This window comes from Pseudophryne corroboree, chromosome 2, assembly GCF_028390025.1.
Source record: "Pseudophryne corroboree isolate aPseCor3 chromosome 2, aPseCor3.hap2, whole genome shotgun sequence".
NCBI classification, from domain to species: Eukaryota; Metazoa; Chordata; class Amphibia; order Anura; family Myobatrachidae; genus Pseudophryne; species Pseudophryne corroboree.
This window is the reverse complement of record NC_086445.1, coordinates 835,896,352-835,922,656: the sequence shown is the minus strand read 5'-3', so window position 1 is coordinate 835,922,656 and position 26,305 is coordinate 835,896,352. Positions and strand designations below refer to the sequence as shown.

General features: G+C 45.6%; 1 protein-coding gene across 2 annotated transcripts in view; it reads left to right on the top strand.

Moving 5' to 3' along the window:
- Positions 1–26,305, top strand: part of MAP7D2 (MAP7 domain containing 2) — a 295,213-nt gene that overhangs the window by 94,852 nt on the left and 174,056 nt on the right. The window contains exon 1 of one of the 2 annotated variants that reach the window (XM_063955751.1): positions 19,418–19,440. The exons of the other annotated variant lie outside the window; for it this stretch is intronic. The gene's annotated coding sequence lies outside the window, so the exon portion shown is untranslated. Of the gene's footprint in view, positions 1–19,417; positions 19,441–26,305 lie in introns of those variants that run through there. 2 annotated transcript variants of the gene reach the window in all.

Sequence of the window (26,305 nt, the reverse complement as noted above, 5' to 3'; positions counted from 1 at the left end):
CATTGGGAGAGGCTGCAGCAGGGAGCTTCATTCAGCTTCCTATCAGCTGTACCACTTGCATTCTCGCGTCTTCAGCTGCTACTGGAACTCTTCAGGCGATGTCTGCTTCCTATCAACACCGCTGCCGAACTGAAGGCTCTGCTCCGCTGCGTCTAACGTAGGACGCCACAAACAAGCAGAGCTATGATGAGGTGAGCTGTGATTGGCTTGCCGCGGTTGCTTCAAATTGGCTGCCTGTTCACGAGCTGTGATTGGCTTGCAAACGATGACCTATTTAAACAGGCGCCATCCGCAGCCTGGTTCTTAACAGTAAGCTGAAAGGTAATTTTGCCGGGGTGGCCTGCCCAAAAAATAAAGCGTAGGGAACACACAGCTATTAGGGCCAAGCTCCAAAATGCTTCACATTCCAGAGCTTAGTAAATATGGAGGCACATCCGTCCCCATACAATATATGGGCTACAATTGTGGATGAAAATGAAGGGACTGTGGAAGATATTGTAGATATTGGCAATATCTGCTGCAATCCCTCTATATTACATTTGGGAGATACGTATAATATTTGCGGGTACCTCCAAAAATGTTTGCTTTCAGGAATATCCTACAAATATTTACTAATAGACCCCTTTATTGTGACAAAAATGATACCTAATATATGTCTACATGAATACTGGAATATCATGTGATCTTTTAATGATAGTCTGGAGTTTTCATATTCTCTTCCTTGTCCGTTTTATTACAATGACGTTTCGCTGAGCGCCACAACTGCGGGTTGCCTAATCTGTCATAGAGGCCTACAGAAATTACTTGAATATTTAGTGACTAGTATTTCAGTAATAAAATTGGTTAATAACATGGTAATAGAAAGAAGCAACAAGATTTAACATCACCAGATGGTGTCACACACACAGAGCACTTGAGCACATTGAAATGTCAAAATATGCAAACTTACGGATGACAAGAAACTTTCACAGTTGGCAGCATAAAGTAAAACCATTTTTTTTTTTTTAATGCCAAATATAACTTGGGAAGCGCTCAGGATAGGATCCTGACTGTAAGTATGGAGGTCAGGGTTAGGCCGCTGGGGGAGAGTACAGTTAGGGTTAGGCTGTGGGAGTGGTTGGGTAAGGTTTAAATACTTAGCAGTTTCCGTCAGGATTTTGATTGTTGGGATGCTGAGGGTAATTCTGAGTTGATCGCAGCAGCTAGTTTGTTAGCAATAAACCATGTGCACTGCAGGGGGGAGATATAACATTTGCAGAGAGAGTTAGATTTGGGTGGGTTATTTTGTTTCTGTGCAGGGTAAATACTGGCTGCTTTTATTTTACACTGTAATTTAGATTTCAGTTTGAATACACCCTACCCAAATATAACTCTCTCTGCACATGTTATATCTGCCCCCCCCCTGCAGTGCACATGGTATTGCCCAACTGTTAACAAACTTGCTGCGGCGATCAACTCAGAATTAGGCCCGCTATTGGCATCCTTACCGTCGGGATATTAATTGCCGAGATTTCGTACCCAACCCCGTAACTTGTATGTGATTCGTATTGTCTAAAATTAGTGAGTGGTACAAATACTTCACAAGTTGCTTCCCCTGGATTTACTCTTCAGAATTCATCATCTCATTACTAATATTTTCAGTTTACTTCTCCATAACATCAGTTTTTATTAGGTGCATCAAAAAATAGAACCGCACCATCCAGTGATCAAATTATAATTTACGGTTATACATTTCTTTTGGCTGCACAACAGACTTGTGAAGTGTTTTAGTTGTGAAACTGTGGCAGGTATAGAAAAGTTTTCTGCCATTCTTTTAGTAAACACAAGTATAAACAAGCGTACTGACAGCATATGTATAATTCTGTGTGGTTATTACCAGTGGCTGAACTACCGCCAGTGCAGGCCCGCCACTGTCCAGGGGCCCAAAGTCAGAGCTGCATGTAATGATTCAAACTGGCTCATTACATGCTGCATGGCTGCCGCTGTGTGCCGCAGAGGAGCGCATTAATTACGGGGGGATCGGGGGTAGAAGGAGGAGGGAGGTGGAGGAGGGAGCCGCAGCAGCGCTCTGTAATTGGTGGAGGCGCTGCTGCTGCTGGCCCTCTTCTCCACCATAGGCTGCCCTCCGCCGCTGTGAATGCAGGGATGCGCTTCCCAGCATTCACAGCGGCGGAGGGCAGCCTATGGTGAAGGAGAGGGCCAGCAGCAGCGCCTCCACCAATTACACTGCGCTCCCTCCTCCTTCTCCCTGGCTGCCCGGGATCTGCCAGAAGCTGCACGAGGAGCCTGAGCCAGCGGAAACAGTAAGTATTATCTATCTATCTATCTATCTATCTATCTATCTATCTATCTATCTATCTATCTCCTGTCTGCCGTAATGTGTAAAAGGGGGAACACTGTCTGCTGGAATGTATAAAAAAGGGGGACGCTGTCTGCCGTAATGTGTAAAAATGGGACGCTGTAAGAAACCGGAAGGGGTTTACATTTTGCAAAGTCTGACAACATTTGCTTAATAAAGTGTGTAAAGTTGGAGTATAAAACAGAAAGAGAGGCAGGAATTCTCAGTCCTAGAAAGGTTGTGCCCATCTAAAAGGAAACATATCACCTCACCCAGACCTTCAGTTTCAGCTAGAGCTTCAGTTTTAGTGAATTTAACAAGAAATCCCGTCAACAAATTACATTCCTGGAGTATTGTCAAAAGGGAGAGGATCGCCTCCCGAGGCTCACTAAAGTACAACAGAAAATCATCCGTAAAAGCAAAAAATGTCATTTCTGCTGCTGGGTACACTGGGCTCCACAAGGATTAACATCAGGGTGTAGAGTAGGATCTTGATCCGAGGCACCAACAGGCTCAAAGCTTTGACCTTCTTCCCAAGATGCATAGCGCCGCCTCCTATATCACCCCGCCTCCCTGCACAGGAACTCCGTTTGTAGTTGGTGCCTGCAGTAGCAGGTCACTTAACAGGGGGCTGCCTCAGGCAGCCTATTCTTAGCTTTAAATTTGACAGAAAAGAAGAATCTACAAGGGCTGCAGCAGGCTATGTCTAATAGACGTCTCTGATGCAGCTACATCACTCCCAGCGGCGCTGTATACTCCCGCACCCTGGTTTGTCGGGTCACTGCAGCGGAGGCTCTAGTTTCTTCTAAAGTTCAGCCACACACACACCGACCTCCCGGATCGCGAGGCCGCTGACAAGGGGGAGGTAAGGGGCTTCTGTGCCCGCACTGTATCGCGATCCAGCACGGCCGTAGGAGGCGGGCCGCGCGCTGGCATGGGCACTGATTACTGGGCAGCTTGCTCCACTAGCCACCAGGGACAGTTAAGAGGCACAGGTCTCTCTCTTTTTTTTTTTTTAAACTATATTAACCCCGCTTATTACTGCCCGCAGCGCCTGGTGGGGATGCCAGCAGGGGGAGCAGGTCGGACTTGAAGCCCCTCCCCCCAGCCCCAGGGCGCCATTTCTGCAATGTTCCCGCCCTGGAGCTGCATATCTCCCTCACTCCTGACCAGCGGCTATCATAGATTGAGCTGTGCTGTTTTCAGGACTGCTGGGGCAAATCCTCCTCTGTAGAACCGCCTGATTGCCAGTGCTGTGCTTCTTACAGGACACTTATGTATTCTACCTGTCACTGGCACAGTGTTGGTTAAGAAAGAGTGCATACAGTCAGGGTTGTGTGGTACAAACACCCTGTGATATACATCCAGTGTTTACTGTGCATTCTTATATATATTGTTAACACATATAGCCATACTGAGTATTACTTTGTATTGCTAGTCCAGTGCAGTTTTATGGTACATAATTTCTGAATGGTCTGTGTGTGACTATATCTGTGTGTGTGCATGTAGCTGCTGCATGGTTGCCTTATTGCAAGGCATTTCTCTCCGCGTGCTATTCCTATATTGCTACACCTGAGGGGGGGCATGTGTTTCAGGTTTTTCTTTCTGTTTAATATAGGATTGTATCACAAGATATACTGACGGTGTATTTGTACTTGTGATTTATAGCCACCATATAATCTATATCTCTTGAACTCAGTATGTGCCACCTTAGGCATGCTTAACTGAGACTTCTTGATAGGTATAGTGCTTCTACACTTTGTACCTCGTTGCCCAATATTGTGCACATAGTTATGTCTGCTACACGTGGCAACGACAATGGGGCTTCTCCCACACTGCGTGGTTATGAGGCCGCAGGCATGATGGAGGAAACTTTGGCAGCTGAGAGTTCTGGTTCAGGGGGTTCCTTACCCCCTAGTGGGTCGGTAGCACCTGGGGCATCAAGGGGCCCATCTTGGGCTACGTTTTCCATGCTGTTAAACACGCTTGTAACTAAATTGGCGCCCCCTGTGGGACCATCTATGCCGATGCAGCAGTTTATGGTCCCTGCTATTAATGCGCCATGGGCAGATCAAATCTCCACTCAGTCACAGCATTTGAACCGGTCATTGACTGAATCTAAGTGTCACTCTCGCCCACCTAAGACTAAGTCGTCTTCTAAATGGGCCATTACCTCCTCCCAATCCACTGTTATCCCAGACACTTCCCCTGAGGAGGATGGTACATATACTGATTCCACAGCCTGAGGCTGTCCCTAAAAAGCCGAATAGGTTTAAACGTAAGAAGGTGGTTAAACAAGTTTTACCTCATTCTCAACTCCTGGCTGACACATGTCAGGACTCATGGGATAATCCGGGAACAGAATTCACACTGCATAAGAGACTGTTGGCTCGCTATCCTCTGTCTGCGGAACGATGTAAAAAATTGGGAAACTCCTTCCTTTGTAGATTCTCATGGGGCGCGTATGGTAGTTTCCTCTGCTCTGCCAGTAACTACCGTCACCTCTCTGAAGGATTTGATGGATAGACGTGTGGAGGGTTGTTTGAAAGCGATTTACACCTTACCGGGGGCTGTGCATAGGCCAACCATTGCAGCAACTTGGGCTGCTGAAGCGGTTGAGGCGTGAGCTCAGAAGCCAGAGGTGGAGTAGCCTTCCAACGCATCTGAGCATGCTCGACAATGTCTCGCGTATATTACCACGGCTTCTCTGTAACTTAAGGAGGCGGCCTCCGATGCCGGGGTGCTGGTGGCAAAGCTACTACTACGTCCGTCTTGGCCAGACGTATCCTTTGGTTGAGATCCTGGTCGGTGGATATGGATACCAAGAAAACCCTGGAGGTGCTTCCTTTCAAGGGAGACATTCTCTTTGGAGAAGACCTCAATAAGATTTTGGCAAAAGTCAAAAGTGAGACTGGAGAGCGAGGATCATCACAGACACTGATGATTTTGTGTCTATGTGGATCTCTGGTGGAGTGTTTTGGTCAGAGGCTATTTCATTTTAAATTCCATTCTGGGCACTTAGAAGCTTGCATTAGTAGGATGATGAAATCATTCCTTGAAATTCGCCCAGATCATTGAAAGTAATTGAATCTTCAAGATCTAGATATTCTTCATAAATTCGTTTTTAAACCATCTTTAGACAGCTTTACATACATCCATCATTATCTATTGGGTGTTTTCCCCAGAGGAAGATCTCAGTCTCTATCTATCTATCTATCTATCTCTATCTATCTATCTATCTATCTATCTATCTATCTATCTATCTATCTATCTATCTATCTAATTTCTGATGGTAAATTAGCTGTGCCTTCAGTGTTCAAAATCGAACTTGACTGTTCAAAATATCCAAAAATTATATTCAAATGTGCGTACCAGACAAATGAAGAATGTTAGCTCGTGGTAGGTGTCTTTTGAGGCAGTTTCTTTCCTCTCAGTATTCTCCTCCTCCCACAGCCGCTCAAGTATTGCGTGATATTACACATGTGTCTCTTTGTAACTAGATGGAGTCCTCAGCACCATTCATCAGACCAGAGAACCTTAAAACTAAAAAAGCTCCCAAAGGGGAAGAAACTTCTGATAGTGTCATTTCGTTTTTGCACATTTAATGAAACACAAAAGAAAAAAAAATGGACTCGTACAATTTGATAACAATGTATATGCTTATTTGTAAATCACATGAGAGAGTGGAGAACCAGTGACTGGCCAACGCGCTTCGTCCCTTTCAATATGCTAGGACTTCCCCAGAGGTCAAGTGTGTGTGTCTGTCTATCTATCTAGATCTATATCTATATACACATATACACTGCTCGAAAAAATAAAGGGAACGCTAAAACACATCCTAGATCTGAATGAATGAAATATTCTGATTAAATACTTTGTTCTTTACATAGTTGAATGTGCTGACGACAAAATCACACAAAAATTATCAATGGAAATCAAATTTATTAACCCATGGAGGTCTGGATTTGGAGTCGCACTCAAAATTAAAGTGGAAAAACACACTACAGGCTTATCCAACTTTGATGTAATGTCCTTAAAACAAGTCAAAATGAGGCTCAGTAGTGTGTGTGGCCTCCACGTGCCTGTATGACCTCCCTACAACGCCTGGGCATGCTCCTGATGAGGTGGCGGATGGTCTCCTGAGGGATCTCCTCCCAGACCTGGACTAAAGCATCCGCCAACTTCTGGACAGTCTGTGGTGCAATGTGGCGTTGGTGGATGGAGCGAGACATGATGTCCCAGATGTGCTAAATTGGATTCAGGTCTGGGGAACGGGCGGGCCAGTCCATAGCATCAATGCCTTCGTCTTGCAGGAACTGCTGACACACTCCAGCCACATGAGGTCTAGCATTGTCTTGCATTAGGTGGAACCCAGGGCCAACCGCACCAGCATATAGTCTCGCAAGGGCTCTGAGGATCTCATCTCGGTATCTAATGGCAGTCAGGCTACCTCTGGCGAGCACATGGAGGGCTGTGCGGCCCCGCCAAAGAAATGCCACCCCACACCATTACTGACCTACTGCCAAACCGGTCATGCTGGAGGATGTTGCAGGCAGCAGAACGTTCTCCTTGGCATCTCCAGACTCTGTCACGTCTGTCACATGTGCTCAGTGAGGGCCTTCTTTAATCTGTGAAGAGCACAGGGCGCCAGTGGCAAATTTGCCAATCTTGGTGTTCTCTGGCAAATGCCAAACGTCCTGCACGGTGTTTAGCTGTAAGCACAACCTTCACCTGTGGACGTCGGGCCCTCTTACCACCCTCATGGAGTCTGTTTCTGATCGTTTGAGTAGACACATGCACGTTTGTGGCTTGCTGGAGGTCATTTTGCAGGGCTCTGGCAGTGCTCCTCCTGTTCCTCCTTGCACAAAGGCGGAGGTAGTGGTCCTGCTGCTGGGTTGTTGGCCTCCTCCACGTCTCCTGATGTACTGGCCTGTCTCCTGGTAGCGCCTCCATGCTCTGGACACTACGCTGACAGACACAGCAAAGCTTCTTACCACAGCTCGCATTGATGTGCCATCCTGGATGAGCTGCACTACCTGAGCCACTTGTGTGGGTTGTAGACTCCGTCTCATGCTACCACTAGAGTGAAAGCACCGCCAGCTTTCAAAAGTGACCAAAACATCAGCCAGAAAGCATAGGAGCTGAGAAGTGGTCTGTGGTCACCACCTGCAGAACAACTCCTTTATTGGGGGTGTGTTGCTAATTGCCTATAATTTACACCTGTTGTTTATTCCATTTGCACAACAGCATGTGAAATTGATTGTCAATCAGTGTTGCTTTCTAAGTGGACAGTTTGATTTCACAGAAGTGTGATTGACTTGGAGTTACATTGTGTTGTTTAAGTGTTCCCTTTATTTTTTTGAGCAGTGTATATAATATATATAGTTTTTTGTAGTGGGTTAACATAAGGTTGATTAATAATAATAATTTATTATTATTATGATTATTGATATTTATTATTTTTTGGGTGGATCAAATGTCAATCTTATTGCACCATTTCCCAGATAGTGCCCCTATTATACATGACACCCCAAGGAATTTATAATATAGTGTCTATATTATACCTATAATTTTAATGTTTATTCAGCATCCTGATATAGATTATGGCTTGTGTATCATTTATGGAGTTTTATAACCCGTTTCTGCACTTTAAGTTACTTTTGTATTTCTTCTTTGGAGAACATGGATTACATTTACGCTATTATTAATTACAGTGAAACAGTTAATAAACGCCATAAAAAAATCCTTTCAAATAGAAAGAACTATGCCAGTAGGCAAAGACGTTGAAGCCTCACCCTGTTCTACATACTGTACAGTTTATTAGTGGGCAGGTACTTGGAACGCACATCTTTTATATCATCATAGCTGCTTAGTATTGCATATAATACACCGTTTATATGGTTGGCTTGCCTTAAATTAGAAGTTTATGCCATAAATATTCTGTTATGGGGTCTATTCAATTAGTGTTGGAATTTCTGACACGTCGGAAAAACTGCACTTTTCAACTTTTTTAGGCCGAATCTGGATAAGACTTATTCAATTCCAGTGCTGTTTTTCCGACTTGTCGAAAAACAAATGGATCGTTGAATTCTCCCGCCGATACACCTGTTTTGTCAAATTTGCGGGCATTTCCGACAGGTTTTGGGCGCGTTTTCGACAATACCGATTCGCGAGCCATGCGAGGGGACACAGTGCACTAATTGGGCTTCCCGGTCACTGTACGGAGAAAACAACACCAAAAATACATGGAAAAACTCATGTCGACCATTTGACCTGTTGATCTAGAACATGTCGACCCATAAACCCTGTCGACCTTCAAACCCTGTCGACCTAGACACTGTCGATCTAATGATCCACACCCCTTTTTTTTAGAACTGTGTTGGTCGGCTTTTAATGGCTAGATTTTTTCCCTGCAAAAATTGTCTGTTTTTGGCCAGTGGTTTTCGTTCAGTTCAATTCCAGCAAGTTTTTTTTCTTTTGTGCAAAAAGTGACCCATTTTCAAACGGAAACACTTCGTTCCGCTATAAATTCCCGGATCCATGTTTTTTCGCGAATGCTAAAACAGGTCCGTTATCAGGGATTTTTTTTTTCCTGCGACATTCTGGGCTAATTGGATATACCCTGGTGGATCAATTAGAGGAGGTAATATACCATGGCTAATTGAACCCCCCACCCCCCTAATTAGGGAAGGCTCCAGACATTCCAGGAGAATCACATACGGTATGTTAAATAACAAAAATGTTTCTTGTCCATGATTTTAATTAACTTGCCCTTACACACAATCCAATTTCTGTACAAAGTTGCGGCAGCGTTTTGTGGACTTGACCATTATTTATAATAATGCAGCCAATTTGATCACTTTATGCATCAGTGGTCCTTAGGCAAGTACAGGGAGTATTCCATTTACCCAGAATTCTCACTCTAGTCCATATTCCCCATAGATTGTAAACTTGCAAGTAGGGTCTTCCTCCCTATATGACTGTTTTTACCCAGTTTTGTCTTCTAATTGTGTCCCATTGTAAAGCGCAACGGAATTTGCTGTGCTACATAAGAAACTGTTAATAATAATAATAATATTTCTGATTAAATCTTGCAAAAACCTTGCATTGCCTTTTATAGCACTACAGAAGCACTTGTACTAAATCCTGTACTGTATGTCATATTTGATCAGTATGCGTATATGCAAAGAATGTATATACTTTAAATTACAAAACAGTAAATCGATGTTGAAATCCTGGCTTGCTAGTATGGGTTGGGTATGCTTTACCGGCGGCCGGGATCCCGGCGGTCGGGATCCCGGCGGTCAGCATCCCGGACGCAGAATGCTAGCGCAGGCGGGGGATTGGGGGGTGAGCACAACGAAGCCCCCTGCGTTCATGGACACCCACGAGTGGGAATAGTCCTTGTTAGTCAGCATGCCGACTGTCAGGTTTTTCAGGGGGCAGGATGGAGGTGTCGGTATTGTGACCGGCAGTCTCCTGACTACTTCCCGCTAGTGCAATGTCATTAATGCTATTCTGCCCACAAAATATCTGTGTGTAGACAAATGCGCTTTTTATGTCTTTTTACTGCAAAATACCGCATTGAAGTAAAGTAAGTTCTCGCTTCTAACACTTGTCACACGTTTGATCAGAGAAAAACTGTGATAAAATATCTTAAACCTAAACGATGTGCAGCAAATTACTTAGTGGTCTATTTACTAAGCCTCAGGTGGAGATAAAGTGGACGGAGATAAAGGGGGAGATGTACTAAGCAGTGATAAAAGTGGAGAAGTGGGCCAGTGGAGAAGTTATCCATGGCAGCCAATCAGCATTGGTGTAACATTTATAATTTGCATACTATCAAAGTATACAGAGCAGCTGATTGGTTGCCATGGGCAGCTTCTCCACTGGCTCACTGCTCCGCTTTTATCACTGCTTAGTACATGTCCCCCAAAGTACCAGCCAATTGACTGGTACTTTATCTCCATCCAAGGCTTACTAAATAGACCCCTTTGTGACTGTGTTAAGGCCAATGATTTCCTCTGGTTTCCATTACAGGTGGCAAACATCATATCAAATGTTAGGCAATTGTGCACAACTGCAACAAGGTAAAATTCATTATCATTACTACTGTAAGGAGAAATGTGCATGAGAATGCAGAGATTAAGTAATTGTAATGCAGTTCATCCTACTAATACCAGATTAGGAGAGAGTGTGTCACTGAAGACCAAAACAAATACCTTTTGTGTCGGTTATGACTAAAATCATTCTGAAATGTATTTATTTTTTTTTGCTGTTTTTAGAGTATATTCAATCTGGAACTATCCCCAAACAAAACTTTTCTGTCTATATGGCTGCACAGTCTGGCCAGACCTGTGATAACGGTGAGCCTGCCATTACAGGACCAGAGTAGCATTTTTCCACCCATCCCCCTACACCTCAGGCATCAAGCTTCAGGGCCAGCAAATCTTCTTTTGTTTATTTAGGTTTAATATTGTGTACATTTTATACACATTTAACCATGATTTCATTCATGGCTGGTTTCTTCTCAATATATTTAATTTACATTGATTGTTCCAAGCCCCAATATACGGTCTATTATGATTTCTACATAAAACCCCCCACTGTTTTCAGCATCCAAAGGGGAAATTGCCTTGTCCAAAATATAAATGTAACCCTTTGACCTTGTCTAAAACGGGCATGCAGTATTGGGAGCATGTCCTAATACAGTGATGGCTAACCTTGTATTGGTTTTAGCATGGCAAACAGCAAAACTGTAGCAAGGCATGCTGGGATGTGTAGTTCAACAACAGCTGGAGTGTCAAGGTTAGCCATCACTGTAAATATGTCCATCAATCAGGAGTGTTGGCAAGTATGAGCCCTATGAATCTAAGACACTACAACCAGATGGTGGGCGGTGATGAGAGTCATGGAATAACTTAAATCAATATTTATTTATTTATTTTATTAAAAAAAAAATTCTTTATTGAAGCATGATTGTCACATGGGTTACATGCGTAACGGGATCCCGACAGCCGGTATTGTAATTGCATCCCCCGGTCACACACAAAATTTCAAAGAGAAGTGCTTTCAATTGGGGTAATTCAGACTTCATCATAGATGTGCTAAATTTAGCACATCTACGATCACTTTTACAGACATGCGGGGGACGGGACGAACGCCCAGCACAGGGCTAGTCCGCCCCGCCTGTCTGGCTCTGCCACCTCCTGCACAGGCACGGCGGCGATGCTTTTGTACCTGAAAAGTATCTCCCTACCAACGCGCTGGCAGAGAGCCACCCGTCGCTCTCTGGGTCGCAGCGGCTGCGTGCAACGTCACGCAGCCACCGCCCCCTGCACGGTCAGGCATGCCTGTGTTGCCCAGACTGCGCCCCCAAAATGGCGGCCCAATGCCACTGGCTCACCCCCTCCCGCCCAGCGAACGCCTCTACCTGTCAATCAGGCAGAGGCGATCGCTGGGCTGAGATGCCGATAGCAACTCTGGCATGTGCCGGCGCACAGCGGCACCTGCGCATGCGCAGTTCAGGCATGATCGCCCCCTGTGCGGAAACGCACAGCAGCGATCAGGTCAGAATTAGCACCAATGTGAGTACAAGATAACACACATTAAGAACATTTTGTCCAAGTATAACAAGCTTAAGTGAGCAGTATGTTCACAAATGGTGTAAGCTCGCAAGAGCAGGACCATGTCCCCTCATGTTCCTCTCCTACTCTTACTTACGCTATCTTATACTCCATACTTTTTTTGATGGCACCTAACTCCTGGTTTTCCATACTTATCCTATATTGTCGTGACCTGCCAGTGCTGTTTTGCTCATTTGTTTATATACTCTGTAATGGGAGCTGTGGATCCCTTGTGGTGCCATATACATAAAGGATGATGATAATAGCAATAACAAAATAACAAGTCTTGGAAAATAGTGTGAACCTGGATCTGCATCCTCCACCTTCCATCCATCCATTTTTAAGAAAAAGAAGCGTCACCAATACCCAAATCCACCCTGCTCTAATCAGTCTTGAAGGAAATCGGGAGGTCTTGAGGATATACACGCTTCTCATACCATAACGTATTCCTACAACACTTCCAGATCTGTTCTTTGAGAAGGTGGGCAAGGGTATCTATGTAACTTTCCCATGTTTCAAAAAAATTCTCAGTAAACCTCTCCTTTTGTAATGATGCCTCTAAACACACCATTTCTCTGACGTCCTAGTGGATGCTGGGAACTCCGTAAGGACCATGGGGAATAGCGGCTCCGCAGGAGTCTGGGCACAACTAAAAGAAAGCTTTTAGAGTACCTGGTGTGCACTGGCTCCTCCCACTATGACCCTCCTCCAAGCCTCAGTTAGATTTTTGTGCCCGGCCGAGCTGGATGCACACTAGGGGCTCTCCTGAGCTCTTAGAAAGAAAGTATAATTTAGGTTTTTTATTTTACAGTGAGACCTGCTGGCAACAGGCTCACTGCAACGAGGGACTAAGGGGAGAAGAAGCGAACCTACCTGCTTGCAGCTAGCTTGGGCTTCTTAGGCTACTGGACACCATTAGCTCCAAAGGGATCGACTGCATGGAACTGGCCTTGGTGTTCGGTCCCGGAGCCGCGCCGCCGTCCCCCTTACAGAGCCAGAAGCAAGAAGAAGTCCGGAAAATCAGCGGCATGAAGACTTCTGTCTTCACCAAGGTAGCGCACAGCACTGCAGCTGTGCGCCATTGCTCCTCATACACACTTCACACTCCGGTCACTAAGGGTGCAGGGCGCTGGGGGGGGGTGCCCTGAGCAGCAATAAAAACACCTTGGCTGGCAAAACAATCACAATATATAGCCCCAGAGGCTATATATGTGATAATTACCCCTGCCAGAATCCTTAAAAAAGCGGGAGAAAAGTCAGCGAAAAAGGGGCGGAGCTATCTCCCTCAGCACACTGGCGCCATTTCTCCCTCACAGTTCCGCTGGAAGGAAGCTCCCTGGCTCTCCCCTGCAGTCTACACTACAGAAAAGGGTAAAAAAGAGAGGGGGGGCACTAAATTTAGGCGCAGTAAATATTATAGCAGCTATAGGGGACATAATTCAGTTAGTCCCTGCATTATATAGCGCTCTGGTGTGTGCTGGTATACTCTCTCTCTGTCTCCCCAAAGGGCTTCTGTGGGGTCCTGTCCTCTGTTAGAGCATTCCCGGTGTGTGTGCGGTGTGTCGGTACGGCTGTGTCGACATGTTTGATGAGGAAAATTATGTGGAGGCGGAGCAGATGCCTATAGAAGTGATGTCACCCCCTGCGGGGAAGACACCTGAGTGGATGGTTTTATGGAAGGAATTACGTGCAAGTGTCGACTCCTTACACACAAAAATTGACGACATGCCAAATGCGGGACAGCCGGCTTCTCAGCTCGTGCCTGCCCAGGTGTCTCAAAGGCCATCAGGGGCTCTAAAACGCCCGCTACCTCAGATGGCAGGCGCAGATGTCGACACGGATACTGATACCAGTGTCGACGACGATGAGTCAAATCTAATGTCCACTAGGGCCATTCGTTGCATGATTGAGGCAATGAAGGAGGTGTTACACATTTCGGATATAAACCCAAGTACCACTAAAAAGGGTATTATGTTTGGGGAGAAAAAACTACCCGTAGTTTTTCCCCCATCTGAAGAATTAAATGAAGTGTGTGAAGAAGCGTGGGCTTTCCCCGATAAAAGATTGGTAATCCCTAAAAAATTACTAATGGCGTTCCCTTTCCCACCAGAGGATAGGGCACGTTGGGAAAAACCTCCTAGGGTGGATAAAGCGCTCACACGTTTGTCTAAAAAGGTGGCACTTCCGTCTCCGGATACGGCCGCCCTAAAGGAGCCTGCGGATAGAAAGCAGGAGGCGATCCTGAAGTCTGTATATACACACTCAGGCATTATACTTAGACCAGCTATTGCGTCCGCATGGATGTGCAGTGCTGCCGCTGCATGGTCAGATTCCCTGTCAGAAAATATTGACACCCTAGACAGGGACACTATTCTCCTAACCATAGAGCATATAAAAGACTCAGTCTTATACATGAGAGATGCACAGAGGGAGATTTGCCGGCTGGCATCTAAAATAAGTGCATTGTCCATTTCTGCTAGGAGTGGCTTATGGACTCGGCAGTGGACAGGGGATGCAGATTCCAAAAGGCACATGGAAGTTTTGCCTTATAAGGGTGAGGAGTTATTCGGGGATGGTCTCTCAGACCTAGTTTCCACAGCGACAGCTGGGAAATCAGCATTTTTACCACAGGTTCCCTCACAGCCTAAAAAAGCGCCGTTTTATCAAGTACAGTCCTTTCGGACCCAGAGAAACAGGCGAGGAAAAGGCGGGTCCTTTCTGTCCAGAGGCAGAGGTAGGGGAAAAAGGCTGCAACAAACAGCAGGTTCCCAGGAGCAAAAGTCCTCCCCCGCTTCTTCCAAGTCCGCCGCATGACGGTGGGGCTCCACAGGCGGAGCCAGGTACGGTGGGGGGCTGCCTCAAAAATGTCAGCGATCAGTGGGCTCGCTCACAGGTGGATCCCTGGATCTTGCAAGTAGTATCTCAGGGGTACAAACTGGAATTCGAGGCGTCTCCCCCCCGCCGTTTCCTCAAATCTGCCTTGCCAACGACTCCCTCAGGCAGGGAGGCTGTGCTAGAGGCAATTCACAAGCTGTATTCCCAGCAGGTGATAGTCAAGGTGCCCCTACTTCAACAAAGACGGGGTTACTATTCCACACTGTTTGTGGTACCGAAACCGGACGGTTCGGTGAGACCCATTTTAAATTTGAAATCCTTGAACACATACATAAAAAAATTCAAGTTCAAGATGGAATCGCTCAGGGCGGTTATTGCAAGCCTGGACGAGGGGGATTACATGGTATCCCTGGACATCAAGGATGCTTACCTGCATGTCCCCATTTATCATCCTCACCAGGAGTACCTCAGATTTGCGGTACAAAATTGCCATTACCAATTCCAGACGCTGCCGTTTGGACTGTCCACGGCACCGAGGGTGTTTACCAAGGTAATGGCGGAAATGATGATACTCCTTCGAAAAAAGGGAGTTTTAATTATGCCGTACTTGGACGATCTCCTAATAAAGGCGAGATCCAGGGAGCAGTTGTTGGTAGGAGTAGCACTATCTCAGGAGGTGCTACACCAGCACGGGTGGATTCTGAATATTCCAAAGTCACAGCTGGTTCCGACGACACGTCTACTGTTCCTGGGAATGATTTTGGACACAGTCCAGAAAAAAGTGTTTCTCCCGGAGGAGAAAGCCAAGGAGCTGTCATCTCTAGTCAGAGACCTCCTGAAACCAAAACAGGTGTCGGTGCATCACTGCACGCGAGTCCTGGGAAAGATGGTGGCTTCTTACGAAGCAATTCCTTTCGGCAGGTTCCATGCCAGAATCTTTCAGTGGGACCTGTTGGACCAATGGTCCGGATCGCATCTTCAGATGCATCGGCTAATAACCCTGTCTCCAAGAACCAGGGTGTCTCTGCTGTGGTGGCTGCAGAGTGCTCATCTCCTAGAGGGCCGCAGATTCGGCATACAGGACTGGGTCCTGGTGACCACGGATGCCAGCCTTCGAGGCTGGGGGGCAGTCACACAGGGAAGAAACTTCCAAGGACTATGGTCGAGTCAGGACACTTCCTTGCACATAAATATTCTAGAACTAAGGGCCATTTACAATGCCCTAAGTCAGGCAAAACCCCTGCTTCAAAACCAGCCGGTACTGATCCAGTCAGACGACAACATCACGGCGGTCGCCCATGTAAACCGACAGGGCGGCACAAGAAGCAGGACGGCGATGGCAGAAGCCACAAGGATTCTCCGATTGGCGGAAAATCACGTGCTAGCACTGTCAGCAGTGTTCATTCCGGGAGTGGACAACTGGGAAGCAGACTTCCTCAGCAGGCACGACCTCCACCCGGGAGAGTGGGGACTTCATCCAGAAGTCTTCACACTGATTGTAAATCGTTGGGAACGGCCACAGGTGGACATGATGGCGTCCCGCCTAAACAAAAAACTGGAGAGATATTGCGCCAGGTCAAGGGACCCTCAGGCGATAGCGGTGGACGCTCTAGTGACACCGTGGGTGTATCAGTCAGTTTGTGTTCCCTCCTCTGCCTCTCATACCAAAGGTACTGAGAATAATAAGAAAACGAGGAATAAGGACAATACTCGTGGTTCCGGATTGGCCAAGAAGAGCTTGGTACCCGGAACTTCAAGAGATGATCTTAGAGGACCCATGGCCTCTGCGCTCAGACAGGACCTGCTGCAGCAGGGGCCCTGTCTGTTCCAAGACTTACCGCGGCTGCGTTTGACGGCATGGCGGTTAAACGCCGGATCCTGAAGGAAAAGGGCATTCCGGAGGATGTCATTCCTACGCTGATTAAAGCCAGGAAAGATGTAACGGTAAAACATTATCACCGCATATGGCGGAAATATGTTGCTTGGTGTGAGGCCAAAAAGGTCCCAACAGAGGAATTTCAGCTGGGTCGATTTCTGCACTTCCTACAGGCAGGAGTGACTATGGGCCTAAAATTAGGCTCCATTAAGGTACAGATATCGGCTCTGTCGATTTTTTTTTCCAAAAAGAACTAGCTTCACTACCTGAAGTTCAGACATTTGTAAAAGGAGTGCTGCATATTCAGCCCCCCTTTGTGCCTCCAGTGGCACCCTGGGATCTCAACGTGGTGTTGAATTTCCTAAAATCACATTGGTTTGAGCCACTAAAGACCGTGGATCTAAAATATCTCACGTGGAAAGTGGTCATGTTATTGGCCTTGGCTTCGGCCAGGCGTGTATCAGAATTGGCGGCTTTGTCATTTAAAAGTCCTTATCTGATTTTCCATATGGATAGGGCAGAATTGAGGACTCGTCCCCAGTTTCTCCCTAAGGTGGTATCTGCTTTTCACTTGAACCAACCTATTGTAGTGCCTGCGGCTACTAGCGACTTGGAGGATTCCAAGTTACTGGACGTAGTCAGGGCCTTGAAAATGTATGTTTCCAGGACGGCTGGAGTCAGGAAAACTGACTCGCTATTTATCCTGTATGCACCCAACAAACTGGGTGCTCCTGCTTCTAAGCAGACTATTGCTCGCTGGATTTGTAGCACAATTCAGCTGGCGCATTCTGCGGCTGGACTGCCGCATCCTAAATCAGTAAAAGCCCATTCTACAAGGAAGGTGGGCTCATCTTGGGCGGCTGCCCGAAGGGTCTCGGCTTTACAACTTTGCCGAGCTGCTACTTGGTCAGGGGCAAACACGTTTGCAAAATTCTACAAATTTGATACCCTGGCTGAGGAGGACCTTGAGTTCTCTCATTCGGTGCTGCAGAGTCATCCGCACTCTCCCGCCCGTTTGGGAGCTTTGGTATAATCCCCATGGTCCTTACGGAGTTCCCAGCATCCACTAGGACGTCAGAGAAAATAAGAATTTACTCACCGGTAATTCTATTTCTTGTAGACCGTAGTGGATGCTGGGCGCCCGTCCCAAGTGCGGATTGTCTGCAATACTTGTACATAGTTGTTGTTCACAAAAGGGTTATTGTTATGAGCCATCTGTTGAGAGGCTCAGTTAAATTTCATACTGTTAACTGGATATGGTATCACGAGTTATACGGTGTGATTGGTGTGGCTGGTATGAGTCTTTCCCGGGATTCAAAATCCTTCCTTATTGTGTCAGCTCTTCCGGGCACAGTATCCTAACTGAGGCTTGGAGGAGGGTCATAGTGGGAGGAGCCAGTGCACACCAGGTAGTCTAAAAGCTTTCTTTTAGTTGTGCCCAGACTCCTGCGGAGCCGCTATTCCCCATGGTCCTTACGGGGTTCCCAGCATCCACTACGGACTACGAGAAATAGAATTACCGGTGAGTAAATTCTTATTTTTACATTATGGAAACGTTATTCTAAAACTAGGAAAAACGACGTGGTGGAGGCTAAATCCAATGATACATTTTTTTACTTGAATCTTTCTTGAAATGTTTTTTTTTTTCTTCTACCATACTGTACATGCTGTGCAGGCTAAAGTTTCTGTTGTCAGTTTGAATGTGTCCAAGGGTAAGAAATAGCTCCTGACTGTGAAACCCCAACGTGATTGGATCTTGGCACTTAAAAAAAAAAACACAGGAGAACTCTCTCAAACTAGTGTCTGATCCAACTGTTTGGCCTTTTTGCCTCGCAAAATAGAAGATAAATTACTTAATTCTTCTTCTAAAAATGTAACTGGTTGATACACTACACTATGAGAACCTTTCTTTTTTGTCTCTTCTATTGTATTTTGCTGGTGAGGATCCTGTAGAGCGAAATAAATACACACACATGAAGACCCTGCGTAATGCCAACTCGCATGAGACCATGCAATTGAATCATCCAATGAAAATGTAAATTCATATTGTGACAAGTCTGCTAGCCTAATTATGAGATAAAGGCATGTCTCAGTTTGTTGAATAACAAGCTGCCGATGGTTTGTATGACTTTTTATATATATTTTTAATTAATTTTTATACATAAATTCATTAACCAGTCCATGTTGCTTATTGAAAAGATGAATAAATACAAGAGGTGATCATAATCACTCATCTGAAATGTAAAAAAATGTAAAGCAGGAGATAGATAGATAGATAGATAGATTCTATAGTAAAATATGAAGGGACACTTATTATGTTGCTTCATCATTTTATTCAGAATAATTGCTGTATTCCGCCTCTTCCTTTTGTTAGTGAACCCGAAATACACTTTGTTGAGACGATTTGTTTACACGGTACATAAGTCAGTACAGTCATACTGTATGTTTGTAATGACCACTAGATGCATGTGCTGTACATAAAATAGATTACAGTGTCTAATGACACGGAGGCAAGACAGCTCACTTACTGTACTTATTTAAGCTGTTACATTTTGGTTCTACTTTCCCTTTAACAGTCTGGCAGGCAGCAGACATGTTTGAATGAGGTTAGCATTTGCTCAACTGGTTTCCAAGGTTACTGAGGAAGATGGGTTAGGGCATGCAGCGCCAATAGCAGAGGAGAGCATAATTGTTAAGCCTCCCTTTTTATCTACACTTTCAAATTCCTTTTGTGCTGAAGGTAGGAGAAAACATCACTCCGTGAGGTAAGCATTCAGCTTTCTGCTTTTATTTTTAACTCTTTCAATATATTGGAACACGTTTTGTTATTATATGCCTTCATTGTGTGACTTTATATATAATGCATACCCTGTTCTATGGTAAACTCTAAATACCTGTGTGTGTGTGTGTGTGTGTGTGTGTGTGTGTGTGTGTGTGTGAGGGTTGGAATGTACACAACAATTAATCTTTTTTATTTATTTATTTATTTTGTGGATTGGCTGCTTTGAAACAAACTGCTTTTTAATATTTGTAATAGTAAGTTGAATGTAATTATCTGCTCTAACTCAAAAGTAAAAATAAAATCCTAATACTTAACTACGTGGAATGGAAAACTTTATGTATCTTCATATCTGTTTTACAAAAGATAATACTTGGAGCAAATCCGTATGTGAAACCTTCTCCAGGTATATTAAGTACACAGCAGTAGGGAGAAGAATATATAGATATATCTATATATATCTATATCTATATATATCTCTATCACTCATGTAAAATGTATACATATATAAAGTATCTACATGCATACATAAATAAACACCAAGCTTGGCTGCAATTGGCCCCCAAATGGTTCAACTGCTCCATTTATAACATGAAGCAGAGTATTTAAAGAGGGCACTCGCCAGACTTCAGTGGCAGTCAAGACTTCTGCCGGTGATTATTTATCTATCTATCTATCTATCTATCTATCTATCTATCTATCTATCTATCTATCTATCTATATATATATATATATATATATATATATATATATATATAATTAATCATATCCCTCCCCCCCCAATCAAATTCCTAATCACCATTCAGGCTTGTCACTTTGAACTAGATTACCCCCATGCTGGCTGGACATGCTGAGGCGTGTAGTGTCACAGCCACAGTAGAGGCATATGCTGCTGTGGATGCCTTAAATGGAAATGGATACTTTGTCCATATTGTACTCTACAGATATTTTACTTGTTTTTCTACGTTTGTCTGCACTATCATTTCGTACTGGTGAAATATAAGCTACATTGGTTTTGTCACATTGCGATAGAGAGCAAGTGTGGGCCTGCTTTATTTTGCTACTGTCTGGAGGAAAAAGTTAGATACGACAGTGAGACTACAAATTATACCTAGCTGGGATAATTACATTGTTTACTTAAAGTTTCTGTGCAAGAACAAAGGTAAGGTATGATAATGCATTATGGAAACTGAGTTATCGTTCTTTAATTCGTTTCCATGAGGTACAGATGTAGCCACGCTTATCTTTCCGCGATGTATACACATCGTGGCATAGCTGGTGTGACTACTGTGCCTGTGACTAGCATGAGTGTGTGCGTACGCATGCTCATGTCTATATGAAATACCGGAGTGATCGCTGGGGATGGGGGGGCCACCAAACCTGGAGCTTTTTTTTTTTTTTTTTTTTTTTTTCATCCACTAGGGGTCACTGGAGTACTCTTGGGGATATGGACGGCTTCCGCAGGAACAAGGCACTGAATATTTAAATTTAGAACTCTCCTCCCCTCCATATCCCAGAGTACCTCAGTGTTTTTTCTGTGCTCATAGTAGCAACAAGGCTTGTGTGGAGCTTATCCACACTTCTTTTGAATATATTTTTATTTTTGCTTTTTCTTTTTTACCAACATTTTCCACATCCCTTCCCCCCTTCCAATAGGCGTGGATCCGGGATAGTGGAAGCTGCTACAAGCAGCTGTGGCGTGTCGGGCCTCTCTAAAAAGAGCTCCCTCACGGCCAAGTGCAGGACTACCTGCAGGAAAGGCTGGACGGAGCTTACAGAAGAAGCCCCGTCATAGCCCCTCACCACAGGCGTCCAGGTATGTTGGGGACGAGGCGGTCAGCTCACGCTGCCGCCCCGTTGTGTGGGGACACTGTTGTGAAGCGTCAAGCCGCCCGCCGCCGCTACCAGGACACCGCCGCAGGTCACCGCCGCTATGTGAGTGCCCGTCGCCGCTACCAGGTCACCGCCGCTATGTGCCGCCTCCCGCCGCTCACAGAGCCGCGCCGGCAGCATTTGCCACACATAGCCGCACGCGGCTCTATGCAGCGCGCTCCCCGGCTCCCTCTACCTCAGCTCCCCGGAATCCATGTAAGCCCCGGCTCCGTGTACCCGCTCCCCGCTGGATAGACAGCGGTGCACGGGGGCGGGGGGCGGGGAAGCACACAAGGGGGGAGAAGTGTGCCCATAGCAGCAGCAGTATGAACGCTGCATGGGTTATTAGATAGATAGGCTATTAAGCCTTTTTAACAGGATTATTCCCAGGGTATATCTGTTTTGCAAAAGTTATAACCTGCACTATGTTTTAACTGTAAGCATGGCATGGTGGCCATTTTAACCATGCTTCCTGTTTCTTCCTGTTGTGATTCCAGAACGTTCCTGTACTACATCTCTACTCCACCGGAGGCGCAGGGGTGTTAGTGGGAATTTGGGATCAGATTTCATATAGTACTGGCGTGCACTGCACTTGGCTATATATATATATATATATATATATATATATATATATATAATATATATATATATATATATATATATATATATATATATATATATATATATATATATATATATATATATACACCTTAGTACTATTTTACGGAGTCGTGCAAGTTGTCTGTCTTTGTATATTGTGTTGTCTGTCTGCATAATGAGTAAGGCACCAGCAAAAACAAAAAAGTAGTTTCTCTGCCATGTCTGTAAGAGTGTGTTGCCAGATGGATCTACCACATGTACAGTATGTTTTGTGGATTTAGCTACGAATACAAGTTCGGCTCCGGTTTCAAAGCCGGTTTCATCCCTGGACCCTCCATGGGCTATGCTAGCAGATGTCCTGGCTGGATTGCAATCAGAATTGGCCGCCGCTCGACAAGAGCGGGAAGCGCCAAAATCTGGCTCCACGGTGAGACCGCTAGAACTACCAGAGGGGTCTCAGCCTTACCAAAAGTCCAAGTCCATTTTGGGTAGTAGGGATAAATTTCATTTGTCTTATGATTTACCAGTTTCTGCTATGTTGCATTCTGATGATTCTATGCCAGACCTCATTGCGCAAGATGAGGGTGAGGAGGGCGAAGTAGAACAGCAGTCAGATGGTGACGATTTTGACAGCCCGGGCATTGATAATCTCATCAGAGCGGTGCGTCAGTCTCTGAACTTTACAGAAACTGAGGAGCCTCTGACAAATGATGAAGTAGTCTTTACTAAACGACAGAGAACTCCAATGTGTTTTCCTGTTTCGGAATCTCTTAATAAGATGTTACTAGAAACACGAAAGAATCTGGATAAACAATTTTCTATACCTCGCAGATTTAAGTCTAGTTACCCGTTTCCAGAGTCTGTGACAGCTACATGGGAGAATCCGCCATTGGTGGATTCGTCTGTGTCTAAACTTACAAAGAAATTAACCATACCAGTACCAACTGCTACTACGCTTAAAGACCCTTGGGACCGTAAAATAGAAGCTATGCTAAAGTCCATGTATATAGCAGCAGGAGTTTTGCTTAGACCTGGGTTGGTTGGCATTTGGGTAACTAAGGCGCTAATGGTATGGATAACAGAACTCAAGTTTGCCCTACATGACGATCACCTTATACTTCTCGCTGATCAAATCTGGGAAGCTGCTGATTATCTATGTACAGCTTCTACTGACGTCTGTCAGCTCACTTCTCGCCTTTCATCGTTGCTAGTTACAGCACGACGAGCACTCTGGCTGCGTTCTTGGCAAGCGGAGGCGGAGGTCAAAAGAGGTATAGAGGCGTTACCTTATGGTGGCGAGAAGTTGTTTGGTCCTGAATTGGACAAATGGATTTCTGAGGCCACGGGAGGAAAGTCTGTTTTTTTACCATTGCCTCCAACGGTACCTAGACGGAGATATTCTAAACCTGCGTTCAAATCCTTTAGACCTCAGCCCTTTCGCGGGTGTGGCAGAGGAACAGCCACGCCTGGTAGACTAGGTCGAGGACGTGGTTTCCAACAAACCAACACCAGTCGTCAGGGCGCTAATGTCACCGACAAGCCAGTGGCATGACGGCTACCAGCCCATCTCGGATCTCCAATTGTGGGAGCACGCCTTCAGACGTTCCAGTTTGGCGTGGTTCCAGACGTCCACAGATGGGTGGATCCGTAATTTAGTGTTAAAAGGTTACAAAATAGAGTTCGACTGTCTCCCGCCACTGCGGTTTTTCAAGACAGGACTGCCTGTGTCGGACGACAAGAGGGCGGTTCTGCAAATTGCCATTCAGTCTCTGCTGGATTCAGCAGTTTTGATTCCGGTCCCAACAAGGTCAGGGTTATTATTCCAGTCTGTTTGTGGTACCAAAGCCGGATGGCTCGGTCAGGCCAATATTGAACTTAAAGGGTCTCAATCAGTACGTCACTTACTACAGATTCAAGATGGAATCTCTGCAGTCAGTAATTGCAGGTTTAGAGCCACAGGAATTCATGATTGCACTGGATCTCAAGGATGCGTACTTACACATTCCGATTTGGCCACCTCATCAGAGGTTCTTGCGGTTTGCAATACGGCAGAACCATTACCAGTTTCAGGCTATACCGTTTGGCCTCTCGTCAGCGCCTCGGGTATTCACCAAGGTGATGTCTGTGATGATAGCTCATCTCAGATCCCTGGGAGTGATAATAGTTCCGTACTTGGACGATTTGCTCATCAAAGCTCTGTCTCAACAGATGCTCCTCCAACATGCGTTGCTAACGAACAAAGTACTGGTTCAGCACTAGTGGATTGTCAACTTCAAGAAATCACATCTGATTCCGTCTCAACGACTTCAATTCCTAGGTATGATTCTCGATACGGTAAATCAAAGAATTTACCTACCAGAACAGAAAGTACAGGTCATTCGTCATCTGGTACAATTAGTGCTCAAGCCACGCACAGTCTCGGTACATTTGTGCATTCGCCTCTTAGGCACAATGGTGGCGGCTTTCAAAGCGTTTCAGTTCGGGAGATTTCACTCACGACCTTTTCAACTGGATGTGCTCGCACAGTGGTCTGGCTCGCATCTGCAGATTCACCACAGGGTGAGGTTGTCGCCTCGGGCCAGAGTGTCTCTACTCTGGTGGCTCAAAGTACACAATCTAACCGCAGGGAAACGGTTCGGCGCCTGGAATTGGATAATTCTAACGACTGACGCGAGTCTCAGAGGTTGGGGAGCTGTAGTTCAAAATTGTCAGCTCCAGGGTCTCTGGGCGGATCACGAAAGATTGCTGTCTATAAATGTCCTGGAACTCCGGGCAATTTACAATGCGCTACGACAAGCAGTGCACATGCTTCAGTCTCAGACTGTCCAGGTGCAGTCAGACAATGCGACGGCGGTCGCATACATCAGCAAACAAGGAGGAACGAGAAGCCGCATGGCAATGTGGGAAGTAGCTCGAATCCTCAATTGGGCCGAGCATCACCAAGTGATATTGTCGGCAGTGTTCATTCCGGGAGTGGACAACTGGGAGGCGGATTATCTCATCCGTCAGGATTTTCATCCAGGAGAATGGGCATTAAATCCAGAAGTGTTTCACATGTTGGTCCAGAGGTGGGGTTACCCTCAAGTGGACCTGATGGCATCTCGCCACAATCACCAAACGCCCCTGTATGTGTCCAGAACGTGAGATCCAAAGGCAGTGTCGGTGGATGCTCTCACCATCACGTGGCCGTACAGCCTCGTGTACCTGTTTCCACCGTTTCCGCTGCTCCCTCTGTTGCTACGGATCAAAAGAGAGTCCGCCACAGTCATACTAGTGGTGTCTCATTGGCCTCGGAGAGCTTGGTTCTCGGATCTCCGCGGACTACTCGCAGACGATCCTTGGCTGCTCCCACTACGTCCGGACCTGTTACAACAGGGTCCGTTCCTTTACCCTGATTTAGCGTGGCTGCGTTTGATGGGGTGGCTGTTGAGACCGCCCTCTTAAAAAGAGAGAGCATTCCAGAATCAGTTATACCAACCATGTTACGTGCTAGGAAGCCAGTTACGGCGGCTCATTATTACAGAATTTGGCGGGTCTATATAGGTTGGTGTGAAGATCGGAAGTTTCCAACATCATCTTTCAAGTTATCCCGTCTTTTGTTATTTCTACAGACTGGGTTAGATGGAGGACTGCGTTTATCTACACTAAAGGTGCAGGTATCTGCTTTGTCAATTTACTTTCAAAGACGATTGGCTCTATTGCAGTCTGTACACACTTTTCTGCAAGGTGTCCTCAGAGTACAGCCTCCATTCATTCCACCTACAGCGCCATGGGACTTGAATCTGGTTTTAGATTTCTTACAGTCTTCATATTTTGAACCCTTACAACAAGTGGATATTAAGTTTCTCACTTGGAAAACAATTTTTCTACTAGCCTTAGCTTCGGCAAGGCGTGTTTCAGATTTGGGTGCCTTGTCATGCAAGCCACCGTATTTGGTGTTTCATGATGACAGAGCGGAACTTCGGACGAATCCCGCTTTCTTACCAAAGGTAGTGTCATCTTTTCACATCAATCAACCAATAGTAGTTCCTGTGTTGACAGGAAATTCTGGAACCTTGGATGTGGTACGCGCATTACGCGTTTATGTATCCCGAACGTCTACAGTTCGTAAGACGGATACGTTGTTTGTTCTCTATGATGCTGCCAAGATGGGTTGGCCAGCTTCTAAGCAGACCTTATCCAGATGGATTAAACTGACCATTCGTCAGGCTTACCTTCATGCTAGGTTACAGCCGCCTACATCAGTAACAGCTCATTCCACATGTTCTGTGGGCAGCTGGTCGTGGGGCTTCTACGACGCAGCTTTGCCGTGCAGCTACGTGGTCATCAGTGCACACGTTTGTGCGCTTTTACAAGTTTGATACGTTTGCGGCATCAGC